At 45.5% G+C, this 20,588-nt stretch overlaps 1 long non-coding RNA gene across 2 annotated transcripts; it reads left to right on the top strand.

Moving 5' to 3' along the window:
- The first annotated feature begins 444 nt into the window (after positions 1-444).
- Positions 445-4,426, top strand: LOC124670553. Of its 2 annotated transcripts, XR_006992553.1 has the most exons (4): positions 445-674; positions 1,098-2,662; positions 2,783-3,276; positions 3,838-4,426. It is a non-coding gene; the product is annotated as an uncharacterized LOC124670553 (long non-coding RNA). The 2 variants fall into 2 exon arrangements; XR_006992552.1 differs by having other exon boundaries at positions 2,783-4,426.
- The last annotated feature ends 16,162 nt before the right edge of the window (positions 4,427-20,588 follow it).

The following is a 20,588-nucleotide window of genomic DNA, read 5'->3' as shown; positions in this document are numbered from 1 at the left end:
CTAAGGTTAAGCCTGTTGTTTACCCAGCGTTCGTGAGGGCACTCCCGCGCACGCTTTTTTGACCGTATGATCGTGGCTATGAACAGTCTGGATGGTCAGTTCGGGCAGATTGAACTAATTTACAGATACCCCGCTATATGTTTGCCACCACTGACTTTTTGGCCCCGTTTTAGAATCATTGCTAGGGGTAGAGTGTATCCGGTAGAAAAAAACGGGATCAAAACTACGGAGTACCTTTTTTTTCTCTTCCTCCTCCCCAGTGCCTTCCGTCCCCAATCGAAGCCGCCGTCCCACGCAGGGCTCTCCCTCCGTTCATGGCCTCCTCAGGTCCACACCGGCGCCGACCCTGAACCGTCCCCCATCCCCAATCGCCGCACGACCACTACTCCACCCACGCCCCTCCCTGCATCTACACGGAGCTGCTGCGCGCGTGGAGGAGGCCGGCGCCGCTCGGAGGCTTGCAGGGCGGCGATGGAGGGCTGGCAGGAGAGCTTGGCCTCCTCTGCCGGATTTGGGGAGAGAGCCGTCTGGCTTGCTTCGTGCCCTCCCATGGCTCGAGTCACGGCTCGTGGTGAGGACACGCAGGTTTCATGTTTCCGGAAGTTTGGTCTCTTGGTTTGATCCGCAGGCCCAGCGTGTTGGAGCTTGTGCTAGCTGCTTCTCCGGTGGAAGAGGTATGGAAAATATGCTAGATTCGTTTCTTGAATTTAAAATAGGCTGATGTATTCTTCTGGTGAAACTGCAAATGCGATGGAATTGTTCATATATTGATCATAGAATTATGATTCTTTCGAATATCTATCACCATATTTTTTTTTTGCGAATGTATCACCATATATAGTTATACATTTGGCATTATTCTTTATTTACCCCATGTGGAACATATTAGTCCATGTTCTTGAGGATCTTAAAAAAAATTGTGAGTAGTTGCTTGATACTGTTCTAATAGATAGGTTTAATTCACCTATTTTGTCAGAAATATTTGCCTTGTATTATATTGACTTCAAAAAATATGCATACTAGATGGTGTAGCGCTGACGACACACATAATTAGTAGTTACAAAGATTCTTAATATTAATCGATTGTTACTTGGAAGGTATGGGGGGAGTACATGAGGAAAGGCTATTGATCAAATGGGATTCAGAGTTGAGTTTCCTCAAACCTGGACTGCTTCATGAAATTTATAAAGGTCCATTCCTACATCCTTATGAGTAAGCAGTCAGTTCACTTCTTCTCTCTCCTCACAAAGCTGCAATTACTTTTCTGCTTTGTCCATATCTGTTCGGGTATTGTTAGGTTCACCACAATTTTCCGTGACTATGCAACTCGCATGCCTCACTTAGATAAAACTGATTTTTCTTGCGAGGCTGTGTAGATCACCAGATCGGAAAGCATCTTGCCAGTGATGGCGCCTGCCAACGCATTGCAATGGTATCTCTAGAGAAAACACTATCAAGAAAAGCTACAATTATTTCTTGATTCTTGATTTCTGTTGCATCCACTTTCGTCATTTTATTCTATTTTGCCTCCAGTGGTTTCTCATTAAGCTTGTGGTACTCTAGGGTTTTCTTGGTATTGAAGTTGAGGCAATTCCAAGAATCCTCTTCGTTGTTGATTTTTTAGTTGACAGGTTTTAGTGTATAGCGTTGTTCTTGGCAGGGAGGCAACCACCGACAGCTTTCCTCCTAAATGGTTCTTTAGTTTCTCTCTTGTGGTATAGGCACTAGGATCTCACAATAGAAATCTACTGATGGTAAAGAGATTCAGTCATTATTTATTTACAGTTTATCTTATTTCCTGTTTGCACACTGATTTATTGGATTGTTTGTACAAATGAGATCAACTACCTTTTACTTTGCTCTTAGTCGTTGGTGCGGGAACCTAATCCAAGAAATTCTTCAATTCTTTTCCTTTATATGGCTGAAGGAATATATGAGATAATCTCCATCCATCTATTGAGATTTTATTCTTATAGGAAGTGTGGAGAGTTCGTTGTACATGTCGGTTGTTCTATAAACACAAAAACATGTATAAGCTGGATAGAAAATATAGCATTTACAGAAAAAACAAGGCTGTTGTGTTAGCTGGATACAAACAAGCAGTTGGTTTTACAAACACAAATAGTAGTATGGGCAGAGTTTGAAAACAAGGCTGCAGTTATAGCTGAACCGATTTAAGATCAAATTAAGCACACTGATGATGTGCACCAGCACCCTCTAAGAATGCAGCTTGACATGTGATGTATTAATTTATGACTTCACGATGTTTGTTTTAATTTCCTGACAGAAGGGCGTGTGTGGCATTTCAACTCAGTATTTGTAATTGCTATATCAATGAGCAGATACCTGATATAAATCCTTTTTTAGGAAATTATATCTTTAAAAGTAAAAAAAATTGCACCAAAAGTTCTTTTTTTCTTAGCTTGATTCGTCCTATATTTCTTGTGCATCCTTTTACTTTGAAAATAAGTTTAGCAGTTCGTTCATGCTATTTATATATCTAACAGCTTTATTCTACTCTAACGTTTCAGAGGTAACTCATATAGTCATATAAAGTGTGTCCCTAGCAGTAAACTGGATTATTGCAAAAGGTTCAGGCGTTCGGCTATTCGAACTTGCTCAATCTTGAACAACGTTCCGCTTTCAACTTCAGATAATTCAAGTAATGAAAGGACCAATTTTTGCCAATTCGCTTTAATTTTTTATTGTCTCTCCTATGTACTTCCTTAAAACTGAAGAAACAAAAAAATCTTACAAATAGTATATGATTCGTAATTTGCAGGTAATGAGTAGGGAATTGCAGTTCTTTCCATTTTTTTCAATTCAGCCCGTTTGTGCGAGTGGTACAACTTGGACTCTATCTTTCAAGGTTTTTGAGTCTCCAAGTCAAAACGAGTCGACGACCCTGCGGCTTGGCGATTAGTCAAAGAAAGTTGTTGTACAGCTCCGCTCTCACGCTTGCTTTTCCTCCTTTCAAGTGGTCTCGAATCACACGTTGGCGGATCTATTCCATCCTGATTAGGCATGGCATTTTTCCAAATGGGGAAAGTGGTGGATGTGGAACTGTGGTGTCCATCATGCTGGCTTATGAAGGCTTACCCTTGAACCGGTGGTCCATGAAGAAGACGCAGCCGTGACGCCAAAGGAGCTATAGGTCAAGCCTGTCTGCTATTATCCCTTGGCTGCAGTCTGGTATTGGCATTTCATCCCTCTCTCATGCCAACCACTGAAGACTCACACATGGACAATGATGAAACTATGTGCTACTGTGCTAATGTAAGTTATGTACTGGTGTTTTTTCATTACCAAATTACATTGAATCTACCAGTAATCATTGTTAATAATAGTAAATTGGTATGGTGTTAAAAAAATCACCTTCACCGGTAAAAGTGAACATTTACCACAATCATACAGTAGGTGAACTGAAGGAAATAGCTATTATAGGCTTAAGCCTGGCAGCCTGTTTGGAATATGTTCCCAGAATTCTTAAGTTTTTCGGATTTGTAATGGTGTGTGATGGTTTATTTAGGAACCAATAGTGCAATGATTTGCAGCTCATGTTGTTGAATCAATCATGCATCCATGCATCTTACGACAAGAGGGTCTCCTAAGAAGTTGCTGGTGATATTTTTGGTGAAGTAATTAAGTTAGTTTGGAACTTCATTTGTTATGTAACCCATGGCTACTCTTAGATTAAAAATTTCAATTTATAGGCAATCAAAATACTCCTCGGGAAAATCTCTGTTTCAAATTTCATATTTTATGTTCTCTTTTAATTGTTTCCCTGACTGGGATTAAATTCTTCTATGCGATGGTTTTGAAGTGATTTGGTCGCAGGTAGAATGCCACAAGGAAAGTATTGGCTCTTGTGATGATGCATCAGTCAGGTTCACCTGAGGTGTGTCGCAGTACCAGTGCCAGCCTCACAAGTGTTGATGTGCAGGCATGTTGTGGTATTAGTGATATCCAACGTTTGTTTTTAAGTTGGCACACCTCAATTCCTATGTGAGCTTACCTATAACATTAACGAGTGTGGGGAATTCAGGTTTTTTCGAAGAATTCTAATTTCTTAAATTGAGAGCTTTTATTTCCTCCTTTTCTAACTACTGACACAAGTTTAAATTCCATGGTTGTTTATGTACAGTGCTTCACCTTGCAATTTCTGATTTCATGCACCCAGTAGGCAGCAAGGAATAAAAGAAGGAAGGAGCTTCAAATTATCGTTTCTTATTATGGAAAGAGCTTTATCCTGCTAAAGTAGTTCAATTGTTCATGTATGTAGTTCTAAATAATGTGTATGTAGAATCTGTACCATGCATCACAGCTTATTCTTTAGTTTGGTAGTTGATTACACAAGGCTTCTGCAGGTCTGTTTAGTATGCTAATCTGTTGAGGATACTCCGTCCAATTGTTTGCTTCGGTAGTACTTCTGCGGCCCCATTTATGTTTTTTTGGTGAACATATTGCTTAAACATTATTTTGTAGTGCTAACAGTCTAGGAAATGCATGCTGCTTAAAACGATTCCCTCTAAGAAAATGCATCTGTATAAAAAAATTATGAATGCAATATGAATGTGGCCTTGTGTTTTTTGTCTTCACACATTAAGAAATATAAGCATTGCAGATATTTCAGGATCTCAGGTAGGTAACTGATTCGAACTATCAGGAACTACATGATCAGCTTGTTTTGTGGTTATTCCATTTACTGTTATGTTTTAAAATGGGATTTGATTTGGGGCTACATGAAAAAAATAGAGACAATGTGGGGCGATAATGCAGTCAAGAGCAAAGTACGGAGTGCATAGTGAATTTTCTTATCTTTTTTTTTTTTGCTTACCTGTTTTCGTGGGACGAGGCATCTTGAAGTTGTTCCTAGAGATTTACGAGTTTACTCATCTCCAAAATGAAAACAAGGGGTAGGGCTAATCATGTGTCCCATAAATTTACTCTGTTGTATGACATTTATTAAGATACAAGTAGATATGAGGTTTAAGAAGATCAAGGTCTCCGTAATGTTACTGTGTACTGTAGTTCTTTGTGTATGATGTATGAAACCCAACGAGAAGCAAGCTCATGGGTTGCTCAACTGTTACTCATACCAGCTTAGAGGTCATTTTGTTCTTAGCGCTATTCTGTACAATTTTAGCACTGTATTGCAGCTGGTGATTTTTACTCTTGATCCTGAATTCTAAAACAAACCAGGTTTGATGTTTTTATTACAGATCCTGGTGCTGGGTTTTGATGGTTGTGTTGCATTAGTAATTTCTCTATGGATTAGAGACATCTCAATATGTTCTTTTCACTATTTCAGTTAGCAGACTGGTCCTGGAAGCTTCAGCGAATCTTTTATGTTTCTTTTGTATGAAGTGCAACTGAATATTTTTTGTGTAAAAAGTCACAATTGGAGTAAGACTTTATAATCTGTATTTTCAGATATTTACCATAACCATACTCCATCAACTATTTTGGGGAAGCACTAGACAACATTTGTTAGTTAGTGATGTTTTCCTTTGAACATTGCCAAGTGAAATTGATATATCAATAGCTGGGTGGACTGCTGTTTGGACTTATGAAATGCTAAACCAAATGCTTACTTTCCTCTAACGCTTGCCATTGTTCACACAGAAAATTAAGATGATTCAATCTCCATCATTGACCCATAAAATCGATCAGCGTAGCTGATCCGAAAAATCACATGCAACAACATAGAACAGGTAAAAAATCAAACAAAGCTAAGACATTTACAGCCACTAACTGCATCGCATCATCCACGCCTTGCAGGCGGCGAGGCGAAGCTCGCATGTTTGTCTAGTAAGAAATAAAACCGTGGCAAATGTGAAAGCCAGAGCTAGTGACTCTCGTTGGAAGGCTTTGCTGACAGTGCAAGATACTTATTTTTTGGAAGAGAAGTGTTCTTGCATAAAAGAAATATTGTGAGGTTTTTGTTTAGACCCTACTTCTTTATTTTAAGTATATCCAAGCTTGTTTGACATTGGCCGGTTTCGGGAATATATCTTTGCTTCTGTGGTGAGTGTTGATTTGCAGGTTCCTTTTCGGAGAAGGTTGAATCCAGAGTTGTTGTTGCGATGTAATAATATAAAAAAATATGGTATTCGATTCAAATGCATATTTCTCCAGTGTCGGATGGTGTCATTAGGTCTCTGAAGGCTTAAGCTTTTCTCGACAAGTATGTGTACCAATTCCTGGAAAGAAACGTACCTAGAGCTACACACAAAGTATCTGGAAAGCTAGGCATCCTTTGAAAACTTAAAACATATGGCTTTATCAAGAGCTATGTTGACGAGGGAAAAAATGAGGAAACAAAATTGGCATGGATGTCTAAGTTGTCGTTCTAGTAGTAACTAGTAAGATTGCACGTGCATGCACGTCTGAACTAATGAATAGTCAAACATATTGGGAACATTAAATTTCATATTGTTGCATCTTATGAAACAACTTAGCTCTTTTGTCAAGTACCGAAAGTATATATTATAATCATTAATAATATATCCTTAATTACATAGTTCAGATACATTTTGTCATACACCAAATGATAAACAGCTGAAAATATCCGACACTTCCAAGTTGTTAACCTCTCAATTAATGCCATTAAAGGCAGTTCCGACCATGTTTTGCGACCTAATGTGTGTTTCTAGCCAAGATTGCTGCTTGAGAGTTCTGGTAGCAACCTTTCTGAAATTTAGCGAAAAATGTTTTAACAAATTCCATCATCCATTCTAGCATCCAAGTGGGTAGCTCCTTTATGTTTCTTCTTGATCTGCTAAGAACAGAACCATCGTAGCAGGGTATCCAGCTTTATACATAACAAGCAAGCAACCACATCAGATATCACAATAATTTTTTGCATTCATCTTTTTGGAGAAGTTCAATAGTATAATTATGGCATGGATTTGATAACATCTACAAAATAAACTTTTAGCAAACCTGTAATCAAACCATATAAGCCAAAACCAATGAATCACTTTTCTAAAATACAAAAATAGACCAATTGAAACACATTTTCACATTTCAAACCAGATCTGTTGATAAGGGACAATTAGTAGAGTGCTTCTGAAAAAGAGCAAATCAAAAGGCAAAAAGCAACCATTAGAAGGCGAACAATTACCTCGCAAAAACGAGTTGAATTAGGGACAAGGAAGTTTTACCTCTCAAAGTCTCCGCTTCATCGCGGAACACAATAAATTGGGTAGCCACGTGGAGAAGGTCCTTCACCAAGGGCTATAACAGGCAAGATAGAAATAAAATAGTCAAGGAAAGAAAGCTCGACTTGGATGGACCAACATAGGCAGAAAGATAAAACTCGACAAACAAAGCAGAGAAAAAAGATAAACTTACATCGTCCATTAGGGCAGTTGAAGAACTCCCAATGACGATCTCTTGAGTGTTACCAGCCCCGATTTTTTGCTTTCTTCGGCAAAGGTGCTTGGGGGCTGGAAGTACCACGTTTTGCTGAGGCGGAGGCGAAGTTTTCGCGGCAGTGCGGGGTTCTTCAGAAATAACTAGGGTGTTGGAGGTGCTGGTAGGAGCCGCAACATGAGTTGCGGGTTCCTCCTCCTCCAATCTCCCCTCAGGTCTGTCAACATAAGCGGCAAGGCAAAATATAAGAGTGCCGAAGAAGAAAGGAGATAGGCAAAGGCAAGGTAACAAAGTAACTCACGAGCTAACATCGCCAGCATCATCGAAGGGGTCGAAGTTACCCTCGTCATCCGGCGAAGTTTCCTCGCCAGTTGGTTTAGTGGGCCTAGAGGCGCCAAAATCTTCGATATCATCTCTCTTCCTCTTGCGCCCAGGAGAAGTGGCGAGAGGAGGAGAGTTGGAGTGGCCAGAGTCAGACTGTTCTGACCCAGTCTCTTTTGCGGAGGAAGCCGCAGATTTCTGAGAGTCCGTGGCTTCACTCTCAGGAAGAGAGGTTTCTTGCGAGTCGTCGGTAGCAACGACGCGCCCATCTACCTCTCCACCTTCATGGAGTGGGTGAAGAGAAAATAGAATTTGGTGGTTCTGCACAGCATAAAGTAAAGACAAGAAAGTAAGAACACGAGAAAATGCAGTAGCAGTCGATAAAAAACATGGAGAGTTTAACCCAAAGGAAACACTTACTTTGGGAAGAGCGTGGGAGGCACTGTATGGCTCCACGCGGCAAGATGACGGAACCTCGTGCTTTTTTCTCAAGGAGGTAAAACATCGGATGAGTTTCTCCAAATCCTTCACAAAGAGATCCTTGGACAAACGGTCGACATCTTTTCTCTCCTGAGTACATCCAAAGGGGGTTTTTGCGAGCCTGCAGTGGCTGCACCCGGATCCTAAGGAAGTAAGCAGTTATTTGTACACCCGAGAGTTCCTCTCTCTCGGTGTTTTGCAGTTGATGAATGCGGATCATCAGAGCTTCGATGGCCGCCTTTTCTTCGGCAGTGGCCTCTGTGTCCCAAGATCGGCGCCTTTGAATTTCTTCGGCAGCCTCAAATGGCGCGATGCCATATTCCTGGGAGGGCATGTACTCGCCCTGGATATACAACCATCTCTTGCGCCACCCTTGGACGGAGTCGGGGAATTTAACATCGAAGTAATCAACGTCGGGTCGGACCCAGATACAAACGCCGCCTACATTGTAGACGACGTTTCGAGAATTGTTGCACCGGAGGTAGAAAATGTGTTTCCACAGACCCCAATGAGGATGGGTGCCGAGGAAACACTCGCACAAAGTAATGAAAATAGAAATGTGAAGGATGGAGTTCGGGGTCAGCTGGTGCAGCTGGATCCCGTAGATAAAGAGAAGACCACAGAGGAATTCGTGGATAGGGGTGGAGAGGCCACGAATGAGATGGTCAATGAATGTTACCCGGAATCCGATAAGAGGACGCGGGAAGCTTTCATCGCCAGGAAACTTCAAGGAATCCTGCTTCTTCGACGAGGCCAAGCTTCTTGAGCATCTTCTGATCCAGGTTGGAGATCTTGGACCGCTCCCATCCAGAGACTTCAGCCTTCTCCATCGGGGCGTTAGTGCCCGGAGCCTTGTGCTTCGTCAGCTTTGTGCGCGGAGGTATGGAGGAGCGCTTTGGTGGAAGAATAGGGAAAAGGGAAGCGAGAGTGCGAGGAGCTCGGTGTTGGCAATGGTGGAGAGCAAGAGAGAGAAAACATATGTGCGGTGCGGCGAAGGGGATGAATGGGGAAGATGCAGTGAATTTATAGAGAGGAGCCGATCCGCCGCGCCGTTGGATGAAAATGGGAAGTGTTTGTGGCCCTACACGTGTCCCAAAGGGTAAATTGGTCTTTTCAGTCTGAACTTACCGGACGGGAGTTACTGCGCGCGTGCCGGAGATTACGGAGGACGTGTGTCCCCCACTTGCGCGATGTGTCGACGGTGCAGAACTTTGGACCCACGACACAGTGAGGTGACATGAGTCATGGATTTCCAACGCAAGCATCGTGGCTACCGTCAGCAGCGACGTCATTCAAAAAAGTTTTGACTGCATTATGAAAATAACGGCAAAGAAAATATCGAGTATTCCTAGAGAGAAATATCGGGAGCCGATGATCAAATGCAAGCATCTGTTCATATGCTCGGAGGCTACTCTTATCAGAAGTATTGTTTATACTTCTGATAAGAGGATAATGGGGAAGACAAAAACATAGAGTTGTTCAAAAGTAACAAAAGTTGAGCCTACAGCCAAGTACAAATTCTCGACTGTAGCCTCGGGGGCTACTCCCATCGGGAGCGCTGGTTGCGCACCCGATGAAATAGAGAAAGAAAGAAAGGGGGCAACAAATCTGATTCAAAAATAAAGAATAGATTGATAGTACAAATTGAGCCTACACCCAAGTGCAAGCACTCGGCTATAGCCTCGGGGGCTACTCCCATCGGGAGCGCTGGTCGCGCACCCGATAAAATCTGTGAAGGAAAAGAAGGAAGAGAATGACAAGACAAAATATAAGGCGAGGAATTATCGTCGTACATTTTCAAGTTACATATAACTCGTCATGTACTCCCATCGGAAGGACAAGATATTATCATTACGTGATTCAGAAAAATTGGCAATTCCAACAGCCGATAAAGGCGCTCGACAATATATTCCTAGTGCGTTCGTCGCGGTAAAAACTCTGGATGCCGTAATACTTTACGAAGGTAAGTCCCCAGAATCCGTCATGTGTGGCGTGGTATCGCACCCGAATGCGCTCTGCTAATTTATCCGTATCAACAGATACGAAGAAACATCCTAGCGGACACGCTATGGATCCCATAAATATGACTGTAATTCGGTTCATGATTAAGTCCTTAAGCTGCGCATATTGAATTACGCCAGTATCCCAAGGTCATGTCCGAGACCTTGACCTTGAAGTAGGTTCTTGCGGGTTGTCCACGAGAGCAGTTAACTGGTACCTGATCCGTTAGATGAACCAGCCCCATTTACCATTATCCCTATACAAAATATATATATACCATGAGTAAAATGTTGTGATAATCCGAAGAATTTTTGAGTTGGTCAGTACGATGGAGATTTTACTCGACTCTACGATCCAAGAAAAATCTCGGGGCTACTGACATAGGCATCCCGAATGGTGTAAGGGTATTTTACCCTTATCCATTATTTTGGTAACTATGGCACCGTGCTAGAGTATTTGGACTAATACATGTCTACAAGATTATTCCCAGGTATTAGCCAAAGAGGTATAATGGTGTATCAATGGAACAAGAAGGCAATGGGAGACCCCCCACTTCGATGAAAAATCAAGAAGGGTTTTCCAGAGCATGGCCGGTCCCTGGCCCGGTCAGACCGGCCCTGGCACCGCCAGCCCGGCGCCGACCGGCCCCAGCGCTTGTGCCAACCAGGCAGATCCAGTAAGGTTGGGGCGCTGGTCCGGTCAGGGTCCGGTCACAGGCTCGGTCTGGACCGGCCGGTCCGGTCTCAGGTCCGGTCGGACCGGACGGAGGACCGGCCGCCTCCGGCGCCAACCGGCCCCAGCACTTGTGCCAACCGGGCGTGATCCAGCAGCTCCAGAAGCCCGCCCGGTCGAGACCCGGTCCCAGCTCCGATTGAAACCGGCCGGTCCGGTCGTCAGCCCGGTCTGACCGGCCCGTGCGCCGGCCTGTCCGGCGCCAAATCCGGTTGACCGGGTTTCTCGAGGAATCTGCTGATGTGTCAAGTGGGCAACGGCCATATTTCAAGTGACACTATAAATAACCCTTCTCCTACCTCTGAAAGGGTAGGCACTACACTACAAGCTGTTCTTGAGCTCTCCCTCTCATACTCCATTGTTAGAAACACCAAAAGCCTCAGCATCTCCTTCCTCCTCCACCCAAACTCAAATCCCTCCGGGGAAACGATAGAGGAGGACCCGATCTACAGTTCTACCAAGCCAAATCTCATTCCCCCTTGTATTCATCAAGAAGCTTGCTCTCTAGGGTTCCTTGGAAACCCTAGGTGGGCAAGAGTGGTTCGGAAGAATCCGGGTTGTGGATTTGCTCCTGACAAGATTGTGAAGGTTTGGAGGCTACCTCAAAGTCTACCACAAGTGAGTGAGCTATTCCTTCGTGGGATAGGCTCCGGAGAATAGGGTGAGCCTTCGTGGCGCGGGGAATCCTTCGTGGGACCTCCACTCCTCCAAACGTGACGTACCTTCTTGCAAAGGAAGGGAACACGGGAATAAACCCTCGTCTCCGCGTGCTATCGGTTATCTCTAACCGAACTCTTTACTTGTGATTTAACTGCCTGTGAGAGCCTTCGTGCTCGAGTTAGTTGTATCCTCATATAGGTTGTTTCACCTAGTTTGCATTAGGCTCACCTTTATATTCCGCAAAGCCTAATATTGCAAAGAAAGAATTAAAATCGTAGAAACCTATTCACCCCCTCTAGGTTTACCATCTCTCGAACTTTCAATTGGTATCGTAGCCTGGACTCTTATTAAGGGCTTCACCGCCTTAAGAGTGAGATGGAAAAACTATTCGAGGGTCTAGATGAAGACTCTAACCTTTCGGTTAGAGAAATGAAATCTAGATTCTTGGCATATGATGCCGAGAAGAAGAAAAAGGAGGATGAACTACAAAGCCAAATGGCAGAGATGACTCGCCATGCTTAAGAACTTGACTAGTGGGAATCCTAGTGGGGCTTCGGACTCTAAAGGAAGTTTCCATGAAGTCAACCATGACTATCCCAAAAACACTTCACCCATGCCTCATATAAACCATAGTGGGACCGTTCCCCATTTTGATGGAACTCACTTTCCTTTTGGAAATCTGCTATGGAATCTCATATTCGCAGCTGCAGTGTGGAGCTATGGGAGATCATTGTTCATGGATACCGGGAGCCACATGATCCCGTTCATTTGACCTCCACCGAGTTCTACAACCGTCAAATCAATGCCTCCGCACGTGACAAGATTAGAAGTGGCATCAACCGCAAGCTCCTTGATCAAGTCAATGACATTGACTCCGCTAAAGAGTTGTGGGATCGGATCGTAGTACTCCAAGAGGGAACCAATTTGATCCAATCAGCTCTTTATGAGTCCGCAAAGCAAGAGGCCACCATGTTCATGATTAGAGAAGGAGAATCCGTGGCCGACGCCTATGCAAGGCTTGGTGCTCTTAAAGTGAGGGTCAAGGGACTTGTTGTTGAGAAGTAAAATGACGGCTTCGAGATGAATGAAGCATTCATGAAGTCCAAGGTCATTGCCATGATTGCAGTCAAGCAAGAAGACACCAACCTTGCACTCAACTTGCAAATCATTACCAAGAGTGCCGATCTGAATTCCGATGATCTAGTCTCCTATGTGGCCGCCAATGAAGACATGGCCAAGACAGGAAAAAGGCTCATGGCGATGAACCGTGTGGATGAAGCCTCACGCAACCATGAAGCATCACACAACCTTGCTCTCAAATCTAGAGCTGACTATGGAAGAGAAGAAGACTATGAAATTGAAGAAGATGAAGAGATGACTTCAACTAGTGACATTGCTACCGACTTTTCTTTCTTTGCCAAGAAGTACAAGGCAAAGTTTCCAATGCTCAATGACAAGAAGAAGAAGAGAACTTGCTACAACTGTGATGAAGATAGCCACTTTGCAAATGAGTGCCCTTATGAGAAAAGGGTAGACAAGCCAAAGTTTGTCAAAGGGGTCAAGCCAAGATTGAAGCCAAACCCAATCAACGATCGATACAAGAAGAACAAGGGAAGAGCTTTTGTTGGGGCCGAGTACATCTCCGATGAAGAAGAGGAAGATGAGGAGAAGGAGGCCGGAGTGGCCGGGTTGGCTTTCTCCAAGCCCGGGTCACTCTTCACATATGACTACTCCAAGGACTACTCCACCGGAGAATGATGTCGGTTCTTCCTTCATGGCAAGAATGACTCAAGATGATGACTCCGATGATTCTCTCCCCTCTACGATCGTTGGCTCTTGTCTAATGGCAAGAGAAACCAAGGTAATGGAATCACCACCTTCTCTAACTAGTGTTCTTGATGATGAATCTGAAAATCAAGAAGAATTAGCCATGCTTAAGGAACTTTACAAAGTTAGATGCACCCTTCGTGGTGAAGCTCTTGTCAAATTTGATTTCTTGATGGACTCCCTCAAAGAAAAGGACGAGTCCATTGAGGAATTAGAATATCATTTGAATGATAAGGAACGGAGATTCAATCTCCTAAGACAAGAGCTAAAAACCGAAAGGTGCATATCTCAAGGCCTTAAGCAACAAATTAAAACATATGAACTAGATAAAGTTAAGGATCTTGAAACTATTGAAAGGGCTCAATCATTGACTCAAGAGCTCAATGCCTCAAAGGAGGAGCTTGAAGTTGCTCATGCTTCTCTCACTAGGGATCTTGACCACCTTGAAAGAGCTAACAAGCTTGTTAAGGATGAGCTCAAGAAACTTGGAGAGAACCATGATCTACTCCAAGAAACATACACGAAGGCTCTTGAATCAATGAATGATCCCATTATTGATAAAGATGTTGCTAGTTCCTCCACCACCTTCACTAGTGAGCATGCTAAACTTGTTGCGGAACATGTTCGTTTACAAGAGGAACTATCTTTGCATGTTGAGACCAATACATATCTTGAATCTTTGATAACCAAATATGGTCTCAACTATCATCCTAATGAATCGGCTTGTGAGCAAGCAAATATTCTTGAGGAAAATGTTAGGTTGAAGAAGGAACTTGCCAAGTTCACCACAACCAAGAATAAGATGGGATTGGATGACCTCTTGAGTAAGCAAAGGTCAAACAATCAAAAGCATGGACTTGGGTATGTTCCCAAGCCCTAGAAGAAGAACAACTACAAGAAGGAGAAGCCCGCTCAAGAAAAGAACAAGAAGGTCACTAATGATGGCAAAGCCCCAAAGGGCAAAGCCACTAGTGGTGACCGCGCGTGGCCAAACAATCACTGTGCTTTATTTATTGGTTATTATGGTGATGTTTATGCTAACTATGTTGGCCCTCGTAATGGCTATGCTTATAGAGAGTACTCAATTTGGGTACCAAAAGATATTGTTGCCATTGCAAAGGAACCCATTAATCGATGGGTTCCTAAATCCTCTACTTGATTTTGTAGGGGTATTCCTCCGGTGGTCCAAAATGGGTGTTTGATAGTGGATGCACCAATCATATGACCGGAGGAAGAGGTGTGCTTGATCAATTCATTGAGGATATCAACAAGAAGTCAAGCATCACCTTTGGTGACAACTCAAAGGGAAAGGTACTTGGGTATGGCAAGGTGGCAATCTCTAAGGACTTGTGCCTTGAGAGGGTCATGCTTGTTGAATCCCTTGGCTATAACTTACTTTCTATATATCATCTTGCCGATGCCGGTTACAATTCATATTTTACTAATTATTGTGTGAAAGTCTTTAGGAGTGACAATCTCAAATTGGTCCTTGTTGGATATGTGGAGAACAACCTTTACGTGGTTGACCTCTCGAAAGAGAGCCCATCTCTCTCCACATGTCTAATGGCGGCCAAACATGACGAAGGTTGGTTGTGGCATCGCCGCCTTGGTCATGTCAACATGAGAAATCTTAAACAACTCCTAAAGGGTGAGCACATTGTTGGACTAACCTGGCATTTCTTTTGAGAAAGATCGTGTATGCGGTGCATGTGTAGCCGGAAAGCAACTCAAGAAGAAACATCCTATCAAGAGTATCGTCACCACATCTAGGCCTTTGGAGCTCCTTCATTTGGATCTCTTTGGGCCATCACATTATAATACTCTTGGTGGGAGCAAGTATGGACTTATCATTGTTGATGATTACTCAAGATACTCTTGGGTCTTTCTCCTTAAGTCTAAGGATGAGACCCATAGAGAGTTCATCACCTTCGCCAAGAAAGGTCAACGTACGTATGAATCCGAGATCAAGGAGATTAGGACTGACAATGGCACTGAGTTCAAGAACTACACCATGCAAGAGTTTGTTGATGATGAGGTCATCAAGCATGAGTTTTCGGCGCCATACACCCCTCAACAAAATGGTGTTGTTGAAAGGAAGAACCGGACTATCACTGAGATGGCAAGAACCATGTTGTTGGGGGATGGCCCCCAGTAGGCCAAATGCCCGGCAAACCGGAAGGTTTGAGCTAACAAGATACCGGTTTAAAGGTTATTCCGGGATGTGAAGCCAAACAATTGGCTAAGTAAGTCCGTATCGGCATCCCATGGGGGTATGCCGGAAAGAGCTAGGAAGACACCGGGTTACCGGTAAGATGTGCACTGTAGCACGTCGGCAAGACTGGTCAAAGATTCTCTCGAGAGCTAGAGGACAAGGATGAGCTAAGCAAAGTAGCTTTAAACGAAGCCCTGACGCCAAAGAGGAAGGTGACGCTGAAAGCATCCGGAGGACGTCAGCCTCCCTGATTAAAGAGATACCGGCATCACCAGTGATTAAAGTAGCTTTGTAAAGTGTTTGTCTGTTCAAAGATGCCATTAGGGTTCCTAGGGTTTCTTCCCCTGTAAGCCACCCTCTCCCCTATATAAGGAGAGGGGGCACACCCCATCGCGGGCATGAGCTCTTGTGTCCAATCTTGTATGCACAAACCTGTAACCTCTTGTGATCAATGAATAGAGAGATCTGAAGGGAGGAAAGCTCTTGTGTTCTTCTTCTTCTACCTCTGGCCAAGGCCAAGTTCTTAGGAGATCCATCCCATCTTCACCGAAACCCTCACCCGAATCCTCTAGCGCCCATTCGGCCCCAACTTAAGCCATCCTATGGCATCTGTCTGTTCACCACGACGACAGTTGGCGCCCACCGTGGGGCAAGAAGCGGTGCTTGCTGGAGTTCATATTCAGGCGGGCATCCTCAACATCTCCGGCGAGCGGGTGGTGTCTGCGCTCGTGCAGCGCATCTACTCGCTGGACTTCATCAACGACAACGCGGGCTGCTTCGCCAACGGCGGCGTCTTCCCCAAGAACGGCCGCATCATCGAGTTTGGCAGCCACCGCGTCTACTTCGGCACCGTTCCTGTGCGCCAGCGCCCCTCGCCGGTGCTGGTGGCGCCGGATCCGCCAAGGTGGCTCTGCGCTGGCTGCGCCGCAGCAGCGTCGAGGTGATGATGGCGGACGTGGCCGACACCGGCAAGGAGGTCGCGGCGGAAGGCGCCGGCGGGCAAGGTCCACGCGCGCGGCCAAACAGCCGACCGAGCGCGACCAAGGTGCTGCAAGTGCATCTGCAGCGCCACCGGAGACCTCTCTCCAAGCGGCGATGAACGTGCTCGCGACGCCCATCGTGCAGAACATCGACCCTGCAGCGGCTCAGGCGGAGCTGGAGGCAACGCGCATGAAGCTGCTCACCAGGGGTGAGGACATCATCCGGGCGCAGCGCGAGCTGAACCTAACCCTACGTGAGTATAACGCTGCCCATGGCTTTGCTTCTGTTAGCGCTCAGGCTGCTAGGATGCCGGAGAACCGGCTTAAGGCTCGCAATCTAGATCAGGATTTGCGTAAGGAAGTTCTTGCCGGCAAAAGTACCTCTGCATCTTTGAGCCATCGTAGAGAAACCTTAGTACAAGAGTCCCGGATAAAACCATAAAAGCTGCTAGGGCTGCAGTAGAGCTGTGCGAATCGCTTACCGGAGATGCTTTAGCTAAGCAACAAGATCGTGTTAGGGAGTTGCTTGACATGATAGAGACACGAAATGATGAGTTGGCTAAGGCAAACAAAGCTGCAACATCAAAATCTGTGCGCTCAACAAAGAATGCCGGAAGAAAGTCCCATGGGCAGGCATCGTCCCCCCATCCGGACAGAAGAAAAGAAAAAGAAATGAATGCGCATCAATTGACTGTGTACGATCCGATTCTTGCCGAAAAGCAACAAGCCGGGCAACACGATGCCGGTAGGAAAAACCAAGGGGCAGAACGAGGCTACGCCAGAGGCTATGCCGGAAACAATCATGCCGGTAGACATGAGACCGGGCAAAATTATCGGGCTGCAAGGGCAGCGTACGATGAGGAGGAAATGCCTCCACCAAGGTACCGGCAGGCAAGGGCCGCGTTACCGGAACGTTATGATGAAGCTGATTCAACAACTGAAAGACTTACAGCCTACCGGAACCCGTTGGGGAACGCGTAGGAGAAAGACGCCTACCGGAACGGGATGCGAGGCACCGTCTGGATAGAGTATATTTATCTGAGATGATCGAGGCAGAAGGTCCTCCGGGCCCAAAATGCTTTGGTCCAAGGATCATGAAAGAGGAACCACCGGTACGCAACTTTCAGTTGCCCCGTGACACAAAAACATATGATGGCACCACTAAGCCGGAGGATTGGCTCGCGGATTACGTGACCGCGGTGTACGTCGCTGGCGGCGGAGGATCCGTAACTGGTGGAGGAAACCGGCGCTGGGCCGTGAGAATCGTACCATCTTTCCTGGTAGGACCAGCACGTATCTGGCTAAATAACTTGCCGACAGGAAGCATAAATGGCTGGTTGGACTTTGAGGAAGCATTTGTGAGTAACTTCAGCAGTACATACCGGAGGCCAAACAGGCCACAACAGCTCGCTTTGTGCGTGCAACGCTCGAATGAAACAGACCTGGATTACCTGACCCGATGGAACTCCACAAGAAACTCCTGTGAAGGGGTAATCGAGGCACAGGCCATTGCTTGGTTTTGCAATGGGTGCAGGAGAGGTTCGCCGTTGTGGCAAAAGCTGCAGCGGAACATGCCGGAAACTCTGGCATAGGTGATCCGTGTGGCAGATAGCTACGCATTGGGAGACCCAATGCAACCGGCAGTGCAAGCCGATCCGGCGAAAACAAGCCAACCACGCCAAGATCAATACCGGGATAACCGGCACAACAAAAGAAGGGAAGATTTTCCAGATCGAAGGCATGGTCCGCAACAAGTAGCCGCGGTGCAGGATAATTCCGGCCCCAGCGGAAGCCAAAGGCAAAAAACCGGATCGCAGCCATGGGCGGGTCCTAAAAAACAATGGGTAGAAAAGAAGCCATGGGGAGAGAAAAAGAATTGGCAAGACAGTACAAGATACACCATGGAATCGGCAATGGAGCAACCATGCCGGTTTCACACTCCGAATCCGGCGAGGCCGGCAAACCATTTGACAAAAGATTGTTCCTGGATCAAGTACTTGATGTTGAAAGGTGCGGCAAAAGATGCGCAAGAAGAAGGCTGCTCTACGATACTGCCACCCTCGCAAGACATGTTGCGGCAACAATTGCCACCGCCACCAACGCTTACCGGAGCCAATGCTTTACCGGTGCAGCAGCACCAGCAAGTTCATCAGGTGGAAGAGGGTAATGATCAACCACCACCGCCGGCACCTTTAGGCCGGAACGTTTACAAGGACCCGCACTTGTGCTGCGTTGTGTTCGTTACTGATCCAACCGACAGACAAAGCTTGCATCGTCGTTCCATGGAAGTGAATGCAGTGATGCCGGCAGTTCCAAAGTACATGCTGTGGTCAGATCAGGAAATCAGCTGGTCGTTCAAGGATCACCCAAAGATCATGCCCAATCCGGGTGGTTATGCTCTTGTTGTGGACCCAATCATGCATGGGCCAACGACTCGAGTCAAGTTCAGCAAAGTGCTGATAGACAATGGAAGCAGCATAAATATCATGTACCGGCACACCATGCATACGCTGGGGATAACAGAGAACATGCTACAGCCAACTCACACAACATTCCACGGAATCGTTCCGGGCCTGTCCTACGCGCCGGTAGGAAAAGTCCGGGTGGATGTGTCATTCGGAGGGCGTGACAATTGTCGGGTTGAAAACATTGTGTTCGAGGTGGTGGACCTGGACAGTCCTTACCATGCATTGCTGGGGAGACCGGCATTGGCAACGTTTATGGCCTCAACTCATACAGCGTATCTCAAGATGAAGATGCCGGCACCTCGTGGACCCTTAACTGTGGTGGGAAACTACAAAGTCTCACTGGAAACCGCATCCGCCGGATCAAATCTGGCAGAATCGCTGGTGATAGCAGAGGAAAAAAGAAGGATGCAAACTGCAGTTGCGCTAGCTCAGTCCTCACAGTTGAGCTTAGCGGCAATGAGTGGAAACTTGGGCACACCGGCGTTCAAGCCAACCAAGGAAACAAAAGACATCGTGCTGGACCCAGCTTACCCGGAGCGTACCGTTCGTATCGGTGTTGGCCTGAATGAAGCATAGGAAAGCGCGCTCGTCGCCTTCCTCCGTGAGAATCGGAATATCTTTGCCTGGTCTACCGATGACTTGGTAGGTGTTCCGAGGGAGCTGGCTGAGCACTCTTTGAATGTCCGGAAGGATGCTAAGCCGGTAAGGCAGCCCTTACGCCGGTTCGCTGAAGATAGGAGAAAAATCATTGGAGAAGAAGTGACAAAGTTGTTGGTTACCAGTTTCATCATGGAGGTACTGCATACTGAGTGGCTAGCAAATCCGGTGCTGGTCGAGAAGAAAAAAGAGGAGGAACCCAAAGCTCCAAAGGTGTGGCGTATGTGCATCGACTACACCAACCTGAACAAAGCTTGCCCAAAAGATCCTTTCCCTCTACCCCGGATCGATCAAGTGATTGATTCTACTGCTGGGTGTGAGTTGTTGTCTTTTCTGGATGCTTATTCCAGTTTCCACCAGATTTCCCTGAAAAAGGAAGATCAAATAAAAACTGCGTTCATTACCCCGCACGGGGCTTATTGCTATGTCACTATGCCTTTTGGTTTGCGCAACGTTGGTGCAACGTACCCGCGCTGTATGCAAAAATGCTTGTTTGATCAAATTGGAAAAAATGTGCAAGTCTATGTGGACGATGTCGTGATAAAAACTAAGGTAAAAGGAACCTTGATCGATGATCTCCGGCAAACATTTGATAATTTAAGAAGGTTCCGGATGAAACTTAATCCGGCAAAATGCACCTTCGGTGTCCCTGCCGGCAAACTGCTTGGTTTTCTTGTATCAAGCCGGGGCATTGAGGTTAATCCGGTAAAAATCCGGGCAATCGAAAGAATGACTATACCTCAAGATCTCAAGGACGTGCAAAAGTTTACCGGAAGCTTGGCATCGCTAAGCCGGTTCATAAGCAGGTTGGGAGAAAAGGCTCTGCCACTCTATGATTTGATGAAAAAATCCGATACGTTCGTCTGGACCCCT

This window comes from Lolium rigidum, chromosome 7, assembly GCF_022539505.1.
Source record: "Lolium rigidum isolate FL_2022 chromosome 7, APGP_CSIRO_Lrig_0.1, whole genome shotgun sequence".
Taxonomy (NCBI): domain Eukaryota; kingdom Viridiplantae; phylum Streptophyta; class Magnoliopsida; order Poales; family Poaceae; genus Lolium; species Lolium rigidum.
The sequence above is the reverse complement of the archived record's forward strand: the minus strand, read 5'-3'. Positions and strand labels throughout refer to the sequence as shown.